The sequence below is a fragment of the Canis lupus genome, chromosome 17 (assembly GCF_048164855.1).
Source record: "Canis lupus baileyi chromosome 17, mCanLup2.hap1, whole genome shotgun sequence".
Lineage (NCBI taxonomy): Eukaryota > Metazoa > Chordata > Mammalia > Carnivora > Canidae > Canis > Canis lupus.
The window spans coordinates 34074192-34094462 of NC_132854.1; the positions used below are offsets into that span (position 1 = coordinate 34074192).

The window sequence follows — 20271 nt, forward strand, 5'->3', positions numbered from 1 at the left end:
ATAATATATATATATATATATATATATATATATATATATATTTTGTTGTTGTTGTTATAATTATCTCCATTCTATAAATGAGAAAAGTGAAGCTAAGAGCAATTAAGGAAATTGGTTAAATCACCTAGTTAATAAGGAATGGAGTCAGGATTCAAACCCAACATCCTCTGATTTCTAACACCAAGCCTGTTCAACTGCCCTAGCCTCCTTAAAAATAAAAAATCGCTGTGCAAGATAAAATCAAATATTAAAAATAAATTAAGATTTTAAAGACTTTAAAAATCACTTGCCTCGCTCAATTCCAAATGCACAGTATTCCACAAAGAGGTTGTTCTTTCTCTGTCCTAAAACAAAGAAAAGCATTTCCAAGATCATTGGTGAACACTCACATTAAATCATATCTGTCACTTACAGTTCAGAAGAGCAGGTTTGTCAATAAAAGAACATAAACCTCTGGCAGTCGGGAGAGGTTATTAGCTCAGTAGGTTTCAAAGCCCAGTGTGCAGAAGATCATGGGGCTGGTACTGGAGGCCTGTGGTAAAAATGCAGATTCCTGGACTCCACTTACAGGCATTCTGATTCAGTAGATCAGCTGAAGCCAGAATTCTGTTTTCTTAACGATCAAGGACAAGTGCACTATTGCAGGTGGTCATTAAACCTTTGAGGAGCCACCTTTCAGGAACTGTGGGAGCAGCACCAAAAAGAAAAGGGGGTACTGCAAGAGAAGAAGCCAAAGTCCACCTCTGCCGACTTCCTGGCTGTACCACAGGTTGGTCCTGGCAAGGAGGCATAATTAGTGTGGGTAAAGGGATTTCATATCTTTGGGTGGAAATTCATCTGAGCCTGCCAAATATCAATATTGTGTTTCATCTAAGATTCTCTGTTCACTTTCTCCTGCCACACCTTTCAAACTGTGGTGATGGGAACAATAACAAGTCTGTGTTATTTGGTTCCATCCAAGCTACTTTTTATATATCTTCTAAAAATCTTGTATTCATTGTCATACCAATTTAAATTTATCAGCATGATGTGACTGGAAAAACAATGGTAGATATTTACTCTTTGGCCTTTTTCCATGGCTGTCCTTTTTTAAGAAATTTAAACCTAAAAAATACTCCTATAGACCTTTTGTGTCAAGTTTCTGCCAGGTGGCTTACAGTGCCTCGCATTCTGATCTAATTTTCAACAGTAAATTCCATAAGAGTTACAGGTGGAAATTGCAAACATTTTCATTATCGTGATCTCTGCATTTCATTAGTAAGCAAGGTAAATCAGAAAAGGAAAAGATTAAGAATCTGGGTCAATCCCTTTATTTATCAAAGAGAAGTAGTGAAACAAAGTGGAAGGGGAACTAGATGAAGAATCTCATCCTGGGATGCCTGGGTGGCTTAACTGGTTGAGCATCTGCCCTCAGCTCAGAGCGTGATTCTGGAGTCTGGGATCGAGTCCCGCATTCGGCTCCCTGCAGGGAGCCTGCTTCTCCCTCTGCCTATGTCTCTGCCTCTCTCTCTGTACCTCTCATGAATAAATAAAATTAAATTAAAAAAAAAATGAATCTCATACTGATCATGCCCCTGACTGCTGTTTGGCCTTATTAACCACTTGCACTCTCTGGGCCTCTCTTGAATCAAATGGCAGACTTGAATCAGATGAACAATAATGCCCTCTCCCAAACTAATACATTGATAAATCTGTGTGATCCTCATCGCTCCTTAAAGAAGGAGTTCAACAAAACAGTGAAATAGAAACGCAGCCAATTCTTGATTATCCCTTCTAAGAGAAGGAAGCTTCTCTCCAAATCATCCAACAGCTGTGTTTGTCTGCCTACAATCGGCAGATCTAATACCAAAGGTTCTGAGAACTTGCTCCATCTTTCCAGCATTCAGAGCATAAAGATGAAGTGAGCTCTACCGCCTTGGTTTACCTTTTACAGCTCATACCTAATCAGGAGGGAAGGGGTGCACTGTGAGGGCAGAGAAATAATTGGGTATTTTGCTTTGGAAATTCTTTCCTGTTAGCTGAATTGCACACAAGGAGAGAACTTCGAGCCTCTTTCTAATTTTCTACTGGATTAGAGATTGACAAACAGATAATCAACCAATAAATGGATAAGAACAGTATTTATGGATGCAGCTGCAAAGAACTGGGCTAAGCACTGTAGAGAACTCCAGTATTATACAGGGTCCCCCAGCTTCACAGAATTTATCATCTATTTGCTAAGGGAAAACACTAACACCCCTAAGACAGACTAAGAAAAATTGTGAACAAATATGCCTCAGTACAAATATTTCTAGATAGAGAAAAGGAACTAGTCCCCATAAAAAAGAATCCACCTCTACAATCTACATGGTAAACTGAGATTTTTAAAAATGGGAATAAATCCTCCAAAGGGGTACACTGTGTGGCCAGCTCCCATCTCCATGCTCACACTGCCTGAAAGCTAGATCGAGCGAACCATTGCTAGGAAGACAATATAATGCTATTCAAGATTAAATTTCAGAGGCAGCTAAGAAGAACGGTTCGAAAATCTGATTTCCAAGTTCCCAAGGGGAGTCAACTTTTTAAGAAGAGTCCTTTAACATGTTTTTGAAATCTTTTGTAATCTCTAAAGAAATATTTTTAAATCGGACTGGACAAAGAACAGAGATTCTTAATGGCAGCTTTGCATTGTGCCTGAAAATTAGTTAGGAAAATGGATAAATCCTATGGGTTTTGTCTTATTAGAGTTTTCAATTTTTTTTCATAAACAAAAGAGAAGGTCCTTATAATGGAAAACTAGTTCCAAGATATACAACTTAAGAGAAATATGGGAAAGGAATTATTTTTTTCCAAAATACTTTCCCTTCTTCTCATTCTAAATGGTTATTGCAGTGAGGTGGGTTTTTTCTTTTTCCTGATAGAACAATAGATTCTTATTTCCACAAAATAAATGGAGTAAGCAATCAAAAAATACTTCTTTAATGGAAGACAGCTAAAAACGAGAGAAAACCTGCTGCCTAACAAAAACAAAGAATATCTCCAGCATTATCATTGATATTTAAATGGAAGAAAATAAGATGAGCTTTTAACATAATGATTTTGCTGTTTAGAGAGCACCATCCCATTTTCACATGTGCCAAACAACTCAGAGGTATTGGAGGATGTGTGAGGAAAGTCAGAGTACAAGTACTTCTTGGCATCCCTCTCCAGCTGTGCCACAGGCACAGAAGATTATGAAACAAAAAATCATTCCTCAAGTGGGAAGGTGTGTCTGTTTTTCCCTTGAATACCAAGACTTCTATTTGTTTTCCACTGGGTGATTGAAATGTCTAATATCAGATCTAGCTTTGGGTAAAATTATGAAGTAATAGGTAATAGTCATATTTAGTGAGCACCTACTGTATACCAGGGACTTTACATGAGACACTGTTGAATCTTCACAGTGGTTCTCTAAGGAGAGATACTACAATCTTACATATTTGGAAACTGAGGCTCACAATATTTTGATTAATTAATTAATTGCTCATGGTCACACAACTTCTCAACTTCTCAATGGAGCCAAGATTTGAATTTAGTTATTGCCAGCTTGTTTACCTTCATCTAAGCACCTCTTCCTTGTCATCACCATCTCTCAGTGAAGGGGTCCAGAACCTGCCTCTGGAAAATATGCCACTTTGATGTCTTGATCTTATGAGCTGAAGGCACTTGAGAAACAGCAGATATGGGAAGCACTTTCTGACCTCTCCCTTTCTACCTAAAAGCAGGTAAGGAGACTTCCCATGAGAAAGGTGCCCTTCCTGTGCCAGGAAAAGAACATTCTTATCCCTGAAGACTGGGAGTCAATGCCAACACAGCCCTGTCCAAACAGACCTACTGAAACAAGCCCCATCTTCCATTTACTTCCCTCATGTATTTCTTAGTCTCTGTCCCATAATCTACTGCCCTGAGTACAAGCCCCTTTGTCTTGTCACATCTACACAGTGTATCATTCTTGGTTTAAAAACAAACGTAAGGGGCACCTAGGTGGCTCAGTCAGTTACATGGCTGTTGGTTTTGGCTCAGGTCATGATCTCAAGGTCATGAGATTGAGCCCCATGTCCGGCTTTGTGCTCAGTGCGGAGTCTGCTTCAGAGTCTCTCTCCCCCTCCCTCTCCCTCCAGCTCACACACTCTCTCTCTCAAATAAATAAATAAAATCTTTTTTTAAAAAAAGGTATTAAGCTTCAAGGCCTAATGGCTCCTTTGGGTCTTCATTTTCCTTTTAAAGACTCTTATGTGTACACAAAATACTAAATAAAAAGTGTATGTTTATCCCCTGTTAATCTGTTTTATGTCAGGTTAATTCTCAGACCACAGAACATAAAAGGTAAAAGGAAGTTTTTCCTCCCTTACACCATCTACCCAGAGTTCTCATACTTCTTCAGGGTCTTCCTGTCATGGAGGAAACAAAAACAATTCACATAACTTGTTAATGATTTAATGTGTTATCTGTCCAAGAATCATACTGGAGAGAATAATATTTAAACTTGGGTCTCTAGTGGCAACATTTCAAAGCATCTGGAACGAACAGATTTTTTAAGGCTGAGGTGAAACTTGGTCGCACCTTTCAAACCACCCCACATGGGGCCACTGTGTTGCACAACTCCAGAGTCAGGTGCATGGGCATCTAAGAGGATGGAGGCTTTTGGAGTTGCCTAGGGCACTGCTGGCATGGCCGTGGGGGACCAGACCCCATGTAATTATCAACTGCTAGCAACTAAAGGTAACATCATTTTAGCCAACATCTGCTTATTTTACAGAATAGAAAACTGAACTCTAAGAGGCTAGGTAACTGCTCTATTTATATCAGGACTGGAATTATAGATATGGGGGAAGGAAGATGGCGGGCGGAGGGGCGGGGGACCAGGGCATGAAAGAGACAAGTTTGTTAGACTTTCATTTGGATCTTACAGGTCACAATGCTTGAAAAAAATTAACCCCATCTACTCCCCTACCTCCACTTTGCAACTAATTTGGCAACTCAAAAGGTTAAGGATTGACCCCTATAGGTCAAATTAAGTTTACCTTGAAGACTAGGGCAGAATGGCAATCCAGTTACAAGTTTTCTGTCTCAGAAATGGTCACGGATATTACAACTCTAAGATAATCTTCCAAGCTTCATGGGTTCAATTATTCCTTTAGATTAAAAGTAATTTGTACCTTTTAGAAGGAAAGTAAACAGTTTGGAAATTCTGCTCAGTCTTCTAATTGCAAAGTTCTGGCTAAAATTTTGCTGTAGTGGCTTTCAAAATGTGACTGCTTGGCTTGCAAGGAAGAGATTCAAGAGTTCCAAAAAACATTTGATTTGCTGATTACCAGATGACAGAGCTCAGGACAGGAGAGGCTAAATCACCAGGGGAGCCAACATGATTGAAAAGGAGTTGGAGACTAGTTATCTGACTTGCTTATTGTCAACTTCTTGGGCTCCTCCACCCAAACTATGACCCAGCTCTGAGGTTTACCTTCAAAATAGGGTTCCACTGTTTTAGAAAAGAGTCTTTTGAATATCAAGTTACATGAAGAGTTCTGTAGCTCCCAAAAGCTACAGAAATCTCCCTGAGAGATGTTTCAGCATTGGAGATTTAGCAGACTGCTCAGGATAGTAATCACTGTCATAATTGCTTTGAATACCCACCTACAAACTGCTGGCAAAACACGGACGATTGAGACACTAGAACTTCATCAAAACAATAGTATTTTGTTAAAAGAATGAAATAGATGCTGATATGAGCTCTACTAAGTGAAAAGCTTAAGAGATGAAGCTGAGGAACTTAGATTTATTAAGATTTTTTTTTTTTTTTTTAGATTTTATTTATTTACTCATGAGAGATACAAACAGAGGCAGAGACACAGGCAGAGGGAGAAGCAGGCCTCCTGCAGGGAGCCCAATGCAGGACACAATCCTGGGACCCTGGGATCATGACCCGAGCCAAAGGCAAATGCTCAACCACTGAGCCACCCAGGCACCCCAAGAATTTTTTTTTTTAAACAGAATTTGGATTTTGCTTTTAAAGCATTATTTTTCTGGGAGGCTATTGGCTAAGATTCTGTCCTCTACAGCACAGAGCTGTGGAACGTACACATTACTAATTAGAGTCTAGAATCACTTTTAATCCTCTTTGCTACGCTCCTTCTATAGGATGTCAATACCAACCTTCTTGAAAGACAAAAAGGCAAGTATGAACAAGATTTTAGAAAGATATAAAGATGTTTTATCTCCCAATCTCAAAAAGTGGCATATAGAAGCCTGTATGTTCTACTCAGGCACTTTTCAATAATGGGTCACAATTACCTAGGGGTTGGAAAAAGTTTTTGAGAGTATGTTCAAACCAAGGAGGTTTCCAGAAAGCTTCCGTCTTTGTCCTAGGTGCCAGCACTGCCTGGAGTGCCATTAAGAAGGGGGTATCTGAGGGTGCATGGGTGTTTCAGGTGGTTAAGCGTTCAACTCTTGATTTCAGTTAGGTCATGATCTCATGATCCTGAGATCCTAAGATTCTCTATCTCCCTCTTCCTCTGGTGTTTCCCCTCCTCTTCACACGGTCTCTTTCCAAAAAAAATTAAAAATGAAAATAAAAAGAGAAGGGGGCACCTGGTTGGCTCAGTCAGAGGAGCATGCAACTCTTGATCTCAGGGTCAGGAGTTCAAGTTCCGTATTGGATATACAGGTTACTAAACAACAAAAAGAATTTTAAAAAGAGTGGGAAGAAGGGGTGCCAGTGGAAAGCCTATGTGTGCTCAAGCAGGAAGTGGAACTACACGATAGAGAAATGTTCCACCCTTCTACTCATCTCCACACCCCACCGCCACAAACCTTTGTGTTGAGAAAAGGCAGATGTTTGCTCACCACTGTAGCCTGACTCTAGCTTGCTGATTTCAGTCTATGTCAATGAGGTAGGCACAGCTGACAGAATCTATGATGTCAGAAATGTTTGCCTAAACTAGGAAGAAACCTGAGAATAAATCCCATGAAGCCTCACTCCAACACACTTTCCAGCACCATAGATAATGGAGCTTTATTGGCTCCAATGGCCACTCCACCCAGATGGACACTCATACAAAATAAGACTCCATCCTAGCAGGTAGAAAATGCCAAAATCAACTGTGACATTTCTCATCTCTTAAAAAAATAAAAAATAAATAAATAAATAAAACAATTTCCAGAGACCATACAGTTAGTTGAATTATTGGAAGATTTCAAACTCTTCACAGAAGGATCACTGATAACAGCTGATGCCCAATTTGAATACAGTGCCAACTATCAGACAGTCCCTCTCTATAATTTTGAAATGGAATCTATCCTTCTTTCGATTTTTCTACAGAAAAGATTTTGCTAGTTAACTTTTTCAACTCAATAGTCAATTCAACTGACCATATTTGTCAGGTACATAGGGACATATGGTCCCTGCCACAAAAGGGAAACTAAAACTGTAAATAAATGTATTACAAACTGTGTGAAAAGTATTATGAGAGGGGCACCTGGATGGCTCAGTGGTTGAGTGTCTGCCTCTGGCTCAGGTCGTGATCCCAGGGTCCTGAGATCAAGTCCCACATCAGGCTCCCCACAGGGAGCCTGCTTCTCCCTCTGCCTATGTCTCTGCTTCTCTCTCTGTCTCTCATGAATAAATAAATAAATTTTTTTAAAGTATTATGAGAAAAAGAAACATAGGATGACAGAGGTGAGTTGGGGACAGAACTATTGAGTAAACTTTTTCAACCAGTTTTCTAAGTAAAATTCCTTTCCTAAAAGAATTCTCTTTCAGCTATTTGATACCAGTTACTAGTGGAATTTCTGACTGGAATCCTAATTTCCTACATAAACCCTTCCTCTAAACATTCAGATTCAGTATATCAGTCAGTCAACAATCATTTGAGCACTATGAATGCAGTTAGTTCATCTTTTGATTTCTAGAACATAAGCCAATGATGGTTTAATGAGTCTCACACTACCCAGAAAAATCCCAGTCCTTGAGTAGAAATATCTGAGTCTTTTGCTTGTTATTCTTTGCTCAGCTCTCTGAAAAGATTTGACAAGAGTCAGGGTGAGACATCTAAAATAAAAATAAAAACCACGTTACCGATCCAGGGAAATTTTTACATCAGCATATCAAATTATATCCAAATAGCCAATATGAAAATCACTATCCAGATTTCATAGCATAATCAAACAATAACAAGAAAAAGACGTTCCTTCAAAATATGATCTAGGTAAGATAACCAACAATGTTTATCTTCCTCTGAGCTATTATGATGATTAATAAGATAATGTTCACAAAGGACTTTGAAGGAAAAATGTGATGTACTTTGAAGCATTATCATTTTTTTTATTAATGAGTTTTGATTCTGACAGCTGCCAGTTGTGGTGCAGCCACAGTAAACCTTTGCTCAACCCCACAAAGGAAAATATGGTACAAGGGAGCAGATAGTGTATGGTGGTGGATAATACCCGCTCCAGAAGAAAGCCAAATCCTGCGAGAGACAGAAGCTGTACGCAAAGGAACTAGAAAACAATCGGGAAGGACAGGTACTGTTAGAATGGGACCAGAGCTAGTATAGAAAGAAACACTCCAGGGACGCCTGGGTGGCTCAGTGGTTGAGCGTCTGCCTTTGGCTCAGGGCCTGATCCTGGAGTCCCAGGATCGAGTCTCACCTGGGGCTTCCTGCATGGGGCCTGCTTCTCCTCCCTCTTCCTGTCTCTGCCTCTCTCTGTGTCTCCCATGAATGAATAAATAAAATCCTAAAAAAAAAAAGAAAAGAAACACTCCAAATGCACTCAGAAAAAAATTTAAAGAGATAACTCAGAGGTGCCCACATCAACCTGAAATTAATCGTATTGTGTTCATTTGTTTGCTCGTATGCTTATTCCAAATATTAAGCACCTCCATATGCCAGGCAAAGTGTTTAGTGCTGGGAAATAGATGAACCTCTGTTTTCAAGAAGCTTACTCCTAACCTGGGGTAGAGAAGAGAAGGAGGTAGAAAAGCATGTACACTAATACTTAATATTATGAGTTGTAGGGAATATAAAATACATGGTAGAGAGAGGACTAAAGAGGCTAAAGGGCTCTATTTCCAGGGAAGGGGAGTACTTGGAGAAATCCAAGAAAGATGTGTCTTACAAGAAGAATAAGGCAGGGAAAGCCATTTCTGGCAGAGGGAATGTCATTGTTAACACCGACTACCCATGAATAGCATCCCCTTAGAGTTGGATCAGTGACCACTGCAGATGCAGTGACCCTGGATATGAGCAAAAATTTAAGGCACCCATAACAAAAGGTAAATTAATGATAAGGACCAGCTCTAGGATTTAAGATTTATCCTAGAGGCATTGAGAACCCTTTAAAGTGTTGTGGTCTTTTTGTTTTTGTTTTTGTTTTTTAAGCTTGTAAGTAACATGGTCATATCTATGGTTCTGAGATGATCATGAAATCTGGATTAGAAAGAAGTCAGGGGTAGAAGGCCAGTTAGGAACCTGCCATCATTATTCTTCTGAGGGATTCCAAGGGATAGGGGAGAAAGAACATAGGAGGACACATCAGACTTAGATACTGCTAAGAGTAGAGACGGAGAAAAGGAAGTATCATGAAAGTCATTCAGGTTCATGACTTGGGGGGGGGCAGAGTCAGTAGCCTCGAGAGAGGTGAGAGAAGAAGAAAAGCAAGCGGGGCAAATTTTCCATTTTTCTTCTTGTGGATTCCTGATCTTGGTGACTGGCCTCACCACTCACTCATCCTCTCCCCAAGATACCCGTGCACCTCAATGACATCTCTTGCAGGAAGAGAAGAAGCACCAGACATGAACAGGAGGCTCCAGAAATCATTCTGTCTCCTAATTCTCTCCTGGGTTTATTGCTTGCTAATGCTACCCTGGAATATGCATTCAAAAGGTTAAGGTCATTTCAGAGGCAAATTTCAAACAATGTTTCTGTCACTCCCCTTTTCAGATTCCTTAATGGTGCCTAAATGAAAATAAAGGTCCAAATTAAGTTCAAAAAACTTAAAAACACTCCTTAATGGTGAAACTTTGGCACTAACGGTTTATTTCTTGTTTCATGTGTTAAATATTAACTTGAATTTTGAAAGAATTAAAAGTTTTAACAAGAAGTATTTATGATGGCCCATTAAAAATGTGTCTACAGTAACAAACATCTCAAACATCCTCAAAATGACAAATATATTTCCATGACATAGATTTTAGGACATGAAGAAATATCCCAATAGAATTAGTGTGCCATAATTATATGGGTATTCTACTTTTAAACAAATCAAATGTCCAAATTTTTTTTAAAATGTTAAACCAGAAATTTGGGGTGCCGTTATATAAGAATTCACCATGTCAAACTTCCATTGAAAAAAATTACTATTTGTCAGGGAGCTCAAAATGCAATTTGCTAAAATTTGATTTAGTATCCTCTAAAGTAAAAAAAGAAGATGTGAGGAAATCATAGTAAACTTAAAAATGCCAAGTTCTATTGTGTCAAAATATGATTTTAAATGTTTAGGAAAAAATTTAAAGTTGTGTAAGAAGTGTGAGGCAAGTTGCAAAATACTGAAAGAGGTTAGCCAAGAAACTCCAAATAAAATAGAGCATGTAGCACAGATACTCCATGAATGAAGAATACCCTAAGCCCTCTGTAAATAATAGCTTCTTACCCACTTCTCCCTACCCATCCAGATATGCAAATATATTTACTAGTCAGGTGAGATAGAAGAATAGCTAAAGGCCAAGCCCTGTTGCCATGGTAGCCAAGAGTCTTAGACTAAGCCCACCATGCACAACTAGAATAATTGGAGCTTCTCCTTCATTTTGCCTCATATACAGTTTTGCAATAAGAGCAAAAGGATATAAGGATGTCAAGGTCTGGAAAATAAAACATTCTTTTTATTTTTGCCAAAAGAGAGAAAAAACAAGCAAGAAGGAGAAAGGTACAGAAAAAACGGAATTAAAGATACCCTCTTTCAGATAATATTAAGAGGGAGAAGCTATTAAAGCCTTCTCTCTGATAAGCTCTGTGGTCCCAAGAAACATGCTTAAGAACCAAAGCAAAAACATCATGCATTTTCCAAGCATGAACAGATTGACAAGTTTCCATGTTGGGAAAAAATTCAAGGCTCCTGAAGAATGTTTTTTATTTAGCCTGGGCAAGGAGGACAGCATTAAAGTTAAGTAGTCCTTGAAAATAGTATCGTGGCAAAGGTGTTGATCCACACCAAAGTGTCTTACTGGTTTCGTGAAGTCTCTTGTGAATAGGGGTCAACATATGAAACAATTTTTTCTCCTACTCTAAAGACTGTTGTCTTCGTTGCTGAGGGCTGCTATCGTATCACAAAGTATCACAAAATGGGTGGCTTAAGACAACAGACATTTGTTCTCTCACAGTTCTGGAGGATTGAAGTCCAAAATCATGGTGTCCGCAGGGCTATGTTGTCTCGAGATTGGGTAGAGACCTTCCTCGCCTCTTACTAGCTGGTGATGGTGGTTGTCAACCCTTTGGCTTTCCTTTGCTTGCAGCAGTCCCTCCAACCTCTGCTGCTGTCTTCACATGGGATTATTCCTCTGTCTCTGGGTCCTATTTTTCATCTTCATATTGAATTAGGGCCCACCTTAATTCAGTATGACTTCATTTAATTTGATTGCAAAGACCTTGTTTCCAAATAAGGTCACATTCACAGGACCTAAGGCTTACGATTTCAACACAATTCAATCCATATGGTTGATGTTACTGTAGTCCATCAAATTCTGCTTTCCAGGATGCCTAGGTGGCTCAGTGGTTGAGCCTCTGCCTTTGGCTCAGGTCATGATCCTGGGGGCCTGGGATCGAGTCCCACATCGGGCTCCTTGCAGGGAGCCTGCTTCTCCCTCTGCCTATGTCTCTATCTCTATCTTTCTCTGTGTGTCTCTCATAAATAAATAAATAAAATCCTTTAAAAAAGAAAAAGAAAACAAATCCTCCTTTCCTACTGGATAGCAGCTCCCTCACAACATTTCAGTCTGATCCTGTTATTATCAAGCACTCATGTTTATCAATCCCCTTCCATTTAGGGTTGGAAGATCCAGTCCAGCTCATGTCGTTGTCTGTCACCTAAGGCTCACTCTCCCACCCCAAACCACAGTCTATTCTGCAGCTTCCACCGTCTAGGGCAGAAGAGCAATCTCTTTTCTCTTACACCCTCTCCTTTCCCTAGAGCTTATCCCTCCAATGTTGGGTTAAAATGGAGGGAGAGGTAAATCTCTGTTGCCCTCTTATATGACTGCACATGATGAAATGGGGTGGTCTCCTTGAATGATCAAGCTTATGAACAGGCTTTCTCACAGGAGCCCCACATGGGCTCAAGGTAGACATGAGGTGGCCATTCTTCTAGACAGTGGTGGCCTCCATCTTCAGGGTGACCCTCTGCTGACCCACAATACACACTGTTTTGCTGCCATGTTTCAGTGCCCAGTGTTGAGGGGGTCCTCAGCAAGCCTGGAGTCCCATCTCATCCATGTTCTACAGCCTCCACCTCTGGAGCAGCAAGCAGGCAAAGGAAAGATTTATTCTGCATATATTTTGGAAATAAGGAGGTTGAAGTGGATAAACTGTCCCCCATGGCAGACAAAATGAACTGTCTGCATGTACATGAGGCCTATGTCCCACTTCTTCCATGATAACAGAACACCAAGTTTGTGTGATGTAGCAATGTGACCAACTAATCACTCTTCTCCCCAGCCTCCTCAACAGCTTGGGGTGGCCATCTGACACAGTTTTGGCCAATGAAAAATAAGCAGAGGTGGGAATTCTGAGATAGCTTTTGATTTCTGATAAAAGGAAGCACTTTGAGCTGGTGCCTTACCCTTCCTATTTTTCCACCTCAGAAGGAGCCATTGTGTCTGAGCAATAGCAGCCATCTTGCTAGGATAAAGTGAAGGCATCTAGAATCACAGAGTGCCAGCCCTGGTATCATCCATTCATTGAATGGAAGCCAGTAACAGCTTGCCTCCAGAAGTCTTAGCAGGTGAGGAAATTAAACTCCTACTTGTTTAATCTACTATAGTCGGGCTCTCTGTGACTCGACGTTAAAGCCTTTCTGGTTTGACCCTACCATGGCTGGCTTAGCAGATGTTCTTCCCCTCACTGGGGTGGCTCTGCTAGACCAGGAAGAGATGTATCTGAGCATCTGTGCCACAAGGAAGCAAATGATCAGTCTTCCTTCTTGCAAGTTGAAAAACTGTCACATATTATAAGCCAAAAACCCTTCTGATCCCTGAACTTAATGTTTGTATCCATACCCCGGTCAGTCCAACCCTCCAACCTACTTTCAATAATCTGTTACCATATTTTCCAGATGAGTTTTATGACTGTTTTGGTGGGCTGTAGCTATTTAATCATAATAATAATCCAGGTCTCCTTACATCTTTATTATAGCACAGGGTCCTGAAGAGTACTCCCCTGGCCTGTCTGAACAGGAAATAAAATTGTATATACAGTATGATGACATCCATATAAAAGCTCAAATTAAATGAGTGAACAAATGAGAAACCACGGAAGAAAAATTTACCAGAATATTAAGGTTACTTCTCTTTTGGACGATGGAAATTTTACTTCCTTTCTATTTTTCTCGAGCTATCTATATTGTTCATGCTTTTTCACAAAGGACAAAAATAAAATAAAATAATTTTTTTTAAGAGGAGAGGGTAGGAGGGGCAGAGGGAGAAAGAGAATCCTAAGCAGGCTCCACATCCAGTGTGGACCCTAATGTGGGCCTTGATCTCACAACCCTGAGATTGCAATCTGAGCCAAAATCAAAAGTCCAATGCCACCCAGGCATGTCTAAAATAATCTTTTAAAGCTAAGAAAATAATAATAAATAATTAAAACAGGAATTTTCCTCCCATCTCAAGTACAAAAATGTACAAAATTTGTACACTGGTGCTACAAATCTGGGAGAAACTGTACATTTTATGTTAGAAATTTCAAGAAAGAAAGAAAGAAAGAAAGAAAGAAAGAAAGAAAGAAAGAAAGAAAGAAAGAAAGAAAGAAAGAAAGAAATTTCCTGCCTACAAAGATGGGGGTCCAAGTGTTTCTGTGAGAGCTGGTCAAAAAACTGCAAAATTCCCTGCTCCACCCATGAAAACCAAGTCTTAGCAACCATTCTAAGACAGTTAGATGTTCCATGCACCCAATTCCCAGCCACCGTAAGCCCTTCTGAAATTAACTTCTTCTCTTTATTTTTCTTGATGATATCTTCTCAGAAGAAATCTTTGAATTCATTGTATGAAATTCATCTATTTCAAAATCTTTTGGTTTGGAAAGCAAGGAAACTGAAAGTGCTCTTCCTTGCCCCAAATCATTACCACTGTCTTCTAAGAGTGAAAATACTTTGAAAAATGTTTTTCAAATTTTATTTCACAAAAACTGTAGTGCTTCTGTAAATATTTTATTTTAATTTACATTTTGAAATATGTATTTGTGATTATAAAGAAAATTCATTAACTACAAGAAAAATTTTACGTGTAAGTCTGCCTTCCACCTCAGATCCACCAACCCACCTCCCAGAAGTCAATTCTGTCAATAGTTTGCTGCGACATTTTTCATACAGATGAATGCATAAAGATATATACCTTTTTTCATCTCTCACATAAAAAAAGAGGGTTTTATACATAACTATTCTCTACCTTGTCCTGTTCACTTAATGGAATATCTTAGGAATCTTTCCAATCAACACATACAGATATATTCATTCTTTTAATCGTCTACATATTAATATAAACCATATGCATATTGTAAATTATTTAAATAACCCCACCCATGGTTTTGGACACTTAAAGAGTTTCTAATTTTTGTGAGTACATGCAGTGCTATAATTAAAATCATTTTACATATGTATTTTTATGTGTATCTGGGGAAAGTCCCAACACATGTAGTTGACAGATCAAAGGATATGCATATTTAAACTTTTTTATTAAAAGTGCCAGGGGATCCCTGAGTGGCTCAGCGGTTTAGTGCCTGCCTTCTGCCCAGGGCATGATCTTGGAGTCCTGGGATTGAGTCCCATATTGGGGTCCCTGCATGGAGCCTGCTTCTCCCTCTGCCTGTGTCTCTGCCTCTCTCTCTCTCTCTCTCTCCCTGTGTCTCTCATGAATAAATAAATAAAATCTTTAAAAAAAAAAAGTGTCAAATTTCTCTTCAAAATTTCTACAAGAGTATGTTCTCAAAAACAATGCATGTCAGTGCCAATTTCCCACATCGTTGCCAAACCTTGAGTTATCAACTTTTATCATAATGCCAATCTCAGAAATGAGAAATGAGATTTGGTTTTAAAGTTACATTCTTTTAAATATTTTTAAATTATAGTAGAACCAATACACAGCAAAAAAAAAAAAAAAAGCTAAATACCAAATTTTAACACATTAGACATCTCAAATATGTTAATTTATTCTGCACAAACCTACAAATGAAGCTTTCCCTGACATTTTGTGCATGTATTTGAACTTATAAATGTATCCACAAATTGTTCATTTTTATAATCCATCCTTTCAGATACCTCTTCATGTACAAACATGGCACCATAGCTGTTGTGTTCCTGAGTCAACCATCCTTGAACAGGTGTCATGGGTGTCACCCATCAGCTTCTGTGCTGATCTTGGCACCAGTATTCAGTGATGTCCCATGTCACATAAATACTTTATGATAGAAGGTTTTTTGCTCCTATGGTGGGTTTGAATGGTTTTAATTTATCTGCCTTATATCTATGATAGTCTTACACACTATCTCTATTACCTGCTTTATACATTGGGGTTGTACATGAGATTTCAGGTTTTTTTAAATAGCAGTCTTAGAGTTTGTGATAGGGAAATACGAAGACAACTTTGGTATCCATCATAGAGAACTAATTAAATTAATTCAGGCTGTCTACTAAGTCTATTATGACATTAAAAATAATGAGATCAATCCAAATATGAGATAATAAATACATCTCCAAGATCTATCGTTTAATGAAAAAAATGAAATGCAGAATAGGTTTATAGAATTCTGCCATTCGTGTGTTTTTTTAAGTTATGCATCCCTAGAAGTTTATATGTGATTGTCAAAACAATGTTTGGCTCATATAAGTGGAATCATGCTATATTTGTCTTTTTGTGACTGGCTTATCTCACTTAACATCATATCTTCAAGGTCATGTCCTTACAAGGTCCATGTTGTATGTAGCACAGGCCAGAATTTCCCTCTTTTTTTATAGTTGAATAATATTTCATTGTGTGTGTGTGTGTGTGTTTCCATTCATCCACTGATGGACATTTAGGTCACTTCCACGTCTTGGCTACTGAGAATAATGCTGCAAAGAGCATGGCTGCAAATCTCTCTTCACGACCCTGCTTCCCTTGGTCTTGTTTGTCTTTATGCCAGGAGCACACAGTTTTGTTTACTGTAGCTTTGTCTGTCATGTGTTTTGAAATCAAGAAACGTGAAACCTTCAGCTCAGTTCTCTCTCAAGATTATTTTGGATATTCCTAGTCTTTTGAGATTACAGATTTCAGATTTTTTTCTATTTCTGCAAAAAATTTCATTGATATTTTAATAGGGATTTCTTTGGATCTGTAGATTACCTTGAGCAGTATGGACATGTCAGCGATATTAATTGTTCAAATTCATACACATGGGATGTCTTTCTACTTATTTGTGTCTTCTTTCATTTCTTTCGGTAATGTTTTGTAGTTTTCAATGTACAAATCTTTGCCTCTTGAGTAAGTTTGTCCCTAATATTTCATTCTTTTTGATACTACCATAAAAGAAATTGTTTTCCTAATTTCCTTTTTGAAGGGATTTTGAATTGTTTACTATTTGTATACAAAAACATGACTGCTTCTTGGCATTGATTTTGTATAATGCAATTTTGGTGATTCATCTTTCGTTCTAACAGTTTTCTTGTAGAACCTTTAGTTTCCTATATGTAAGAAATGTGATCTGTAAACACAGATCATTTTACTTCTTCCTTTCCAACTTGGATGCTGTTTTTATTTTTCTTTTTTCTTACCTAACTGCAATGACTAGATTTCCAAAACAATATTGAATAGAAGTGGAGAGAGTAATAATCCTTGTCTTGTTCCTCATTTTGGAAAAGCTTTCAGTTACTCACCATTGAGTATAATGTTAGCATCATATTATGCTAATCTTAACATAATATGTTGAGGTAATTTTCTCCCTTAGTTTGTTGAGCATTTTAATCTTGAAAAAGCATTGAATTTTGTCAAATTTTTTTTTCTGCATCAATTGAGATAATCATGTTATTTTTGTCCTTCATTCTGTTCATGTGGTTTATCACATTGATTAGTTTTTGCATGTTGAACCAGCCTTTCATCCCAGGGATAAATCCTAGTTGGTCATGGTATATAATCCTTTAAATGTGCTGTCAAACTTGGCTTTTAAACGTTTTGTTGAAAATTTTTGTGCTGGGGTGCCTGGATGGCACAGTTGGTTAAGCATCTGACTCTTGGTTTCTGCTTGGGTCCTGATCTCCAGGTCGTGAGATCAAGTGCCAAGTTGGGGTCCCCACTCAGCACGGAGTCTGTTTAACACCCTCCCTCTCCTCCTCCCCGTCTTACCTCCCCCACCCTCCACACTCACATGCATGTACTCTCTCTTTCTAAAAGAAATACATTTTTTTTTAATAAAGTGTTTTTAAAAAGAAAATTTTTGTACCAATAATGTTCTGTAGTTTCTTTTTTCATAGCATTTTTGTCTGGAGAACCAAATGTATTTTGTTGTAAGGGAAAACATACTTCAGCCCATGATAGTATTATGTTACTATACCAGTAATAAATGAAGTTTATAGTATTGATCCTGAATTATTAAAAGAGAGAGAGAGAGAAACCATGTTTAAGTGCCTCTTTAAGAAGGCAGAAAAATGTATTATTGCTTCTAACAATAGTGGTTAATTTTTTTAAGGTTTATTATTAAAAGGAATATTTGTCACCTACCTGAAAAGGTCTTCTTAATGTTAGATTAATAAGCTATAACCACCTGTGCTTCTCAACCCCATAGTAGTTTTCCTCTGCAAGTCTAGAAACCAAAGAATGCCACAGAAACCAAGCGTATAGTATGTGGTTTTAAGCCTAATTCATGTAAGATTAAGAGAGCTACAAACCATAACACATCATCTTTCACTGTGGAAACATAGCTCCTAACACAGTGAAGAGCAGCGGCAAAGCTGTTCAAGGAAATCTACCTGTTTTGATCCTTGTCCCTTTGGAGCAGGGAGTGATTTTGTGCACTTGTTCAGAAAGCATTAAATAGAAATTACCCATTAGTCCTTTCATCTAAAACTGCAAAATCAATTTTGGAATACAAAGAAAAGAAATTTTTTTGGCTTTTGAAATGAATTCTTTTTTCCCTCTTCATTTAATATTTGTTTTGCTAATTCTTCTGTGTCTCTGTTGATGGTATTTACTGTTCAGTTGCTAATGTAGTTTTTGGTCTTTAAAGCTTTTAACCTTTCATCTTCGGTAATTCAAGTGGGTTTAAGAAATCTCTTTCACTTTCCCATGTCCAAAAATTGATTTTCAATCAAAATCTCTTTCAGATGATCTAAACACTTTGTTACCTGTGGTGTACTCAGAATCATAGAGGCCTTTATGAACTGTCTGCTTAGTGACCTTTTTTAAAGTGCTGGTTATTGTTATGGTTTTTCTTTTTTCTTTGTCTGGTTAGTATTTTCTGCCTTTCTTTCCTCCCTTCGTTCCTCCCTTCGTTCCTTCCTTCCTTCCTTCCTTCCTTCCTTCCTTCCTTCCTTCCTTTTCTCTTTCTTTTTGAGATGGTATTAAGGGTAAGAGGAATAGGGGCTGTTGAATTTAGATACTGTATTATAGTCACAGGAAAAAGGCAGATTTTGAGAAGTTACAGTTCTTTGGGTTTTTTCTTTAGTTGGTTGGTTTATTGTTTTTTAAAGAATTTCACCATTCAAGTCTAATTTTGAACACTTGAGATGTCTGGGTTTTTCAAATGGCTATTCACATTTCTGAATCACCAAGGTAAACTTTGCTACAAATTATAGTAAAAGTTTTAACTGTTATTTCCCATCATGGCAAACAGCTTAATTGAGAAGCTTGATTATCCCTTCAGCCTTCAGAAAATCCCAGTGTCCCAAGATTGAATCCAATTTAAATTCCTTTGCATGATAAATTCTTCAGTGATGTAATAATATTATCTTACTTCCAATGATGTAGAAGGTGTGGAAATCCTTTTTCACTACATCTCTCCTTTAAAAAAAAGAAAAGAAAAGAAAGTCTTCTTTCTAAAATTTTGCAACACATTTGTTCAAATATAGCATCCTTGGTTGTTTCTTTGGGGTTTTAATTATATCAATCTTTTTATAAAAGGATTTTGAGGTAGAGCCTAGCACATTCCATTCACGCACTGCAGTGATTAATTCCTATTGCTGCTCAGTCACTTGTTACTTTATTTTTAGGGGCAAATTTATAGCAAGTCCTGGATCACATGTACAATGGTATTTGAAGTATCTGCAGCTGCTTACATAGCAGAAGTTCCAAGCTACATTCCTGTTGTGAATCATAGGTTTGTGAGGACGGTACCACAGCGGCAAGAAAAAGAATTAGCCTCGTGGAAGTGTGCATGCACTCATGGGTACATATACAAGTCTCCAAAAGGTTTCCAAATGCAAAACTGAGAGCACCCTTTAAGTGTCTTATCAGGAAGATGGCACCTTCGAAGAATGCTATTCATGTATAGTAAAGTATATTCTTGAATCACGAGTCTTCGCCACTCCTGCATACATACATATGTACAGGTACATCTGTCTATATGACACAGAGAAATACATGTATGGCATATAGATTACCCAATCATTTTTTCCAATTTTAAAATCCTACAATATTTTCTACCATAATCATCATGGGGCTACCATTGTTTAATTAGAATTGAAGACGTCCCAGTGAAGTGCAGCTGCCTGTTGTACGGTAATTTATCAAGGCCTTTTTAGTTCAATCACTGGACCTACTTTGCTTTCATATGGACCTCACACAGAAATCATTGCAAGTCACAGTGTTCATAATGGACCCTAAGCATTCAGACCCTGCAGTTAGATTGCCTGGGCTTGAATCTCAGTCCTATTTCTCAACTGGGTGACCTTGGGCAAGTGCCTCCATTTCTCTAGCCTCAATTTTGTCTATCTCCCAGGACTGCTTTATGCATGAAATGAGACAATGCACATAAAAATGCTTAGGACAGTGTGGGCACTTGATAAGCCCTTAGTACATACAAG

At 38.3% G+C, this 20271-nt stretch overlaps 1 long non-coding RNA gene across 2 annotated transcripts in view; it reads left to right on the top strand.

The window, feature by feature from the left end:
• Window positions 1-441: 441 nt before the first annotated feature.
• The window catches only part of LOC140608023 (uncharacterized), a 44390-nt gene continuing 24560 nt past the window's right edge, over window positions 442-20271 (top strand). Inside the window, exons 1-2 of one of the 2 annotated variants that reach the window (XR_012009973.1) lie at window positions 442-769; window positions 3615-3743. This is a non-coding gene — a long non-coding RNA (uncharacterized lncRNA). The remainder of the gene's footprint in view (window positions 770-3614; window positions 3744-20271) is intronic. The other variant, XR_012009972.1, reaches the window with a different exon arrangement.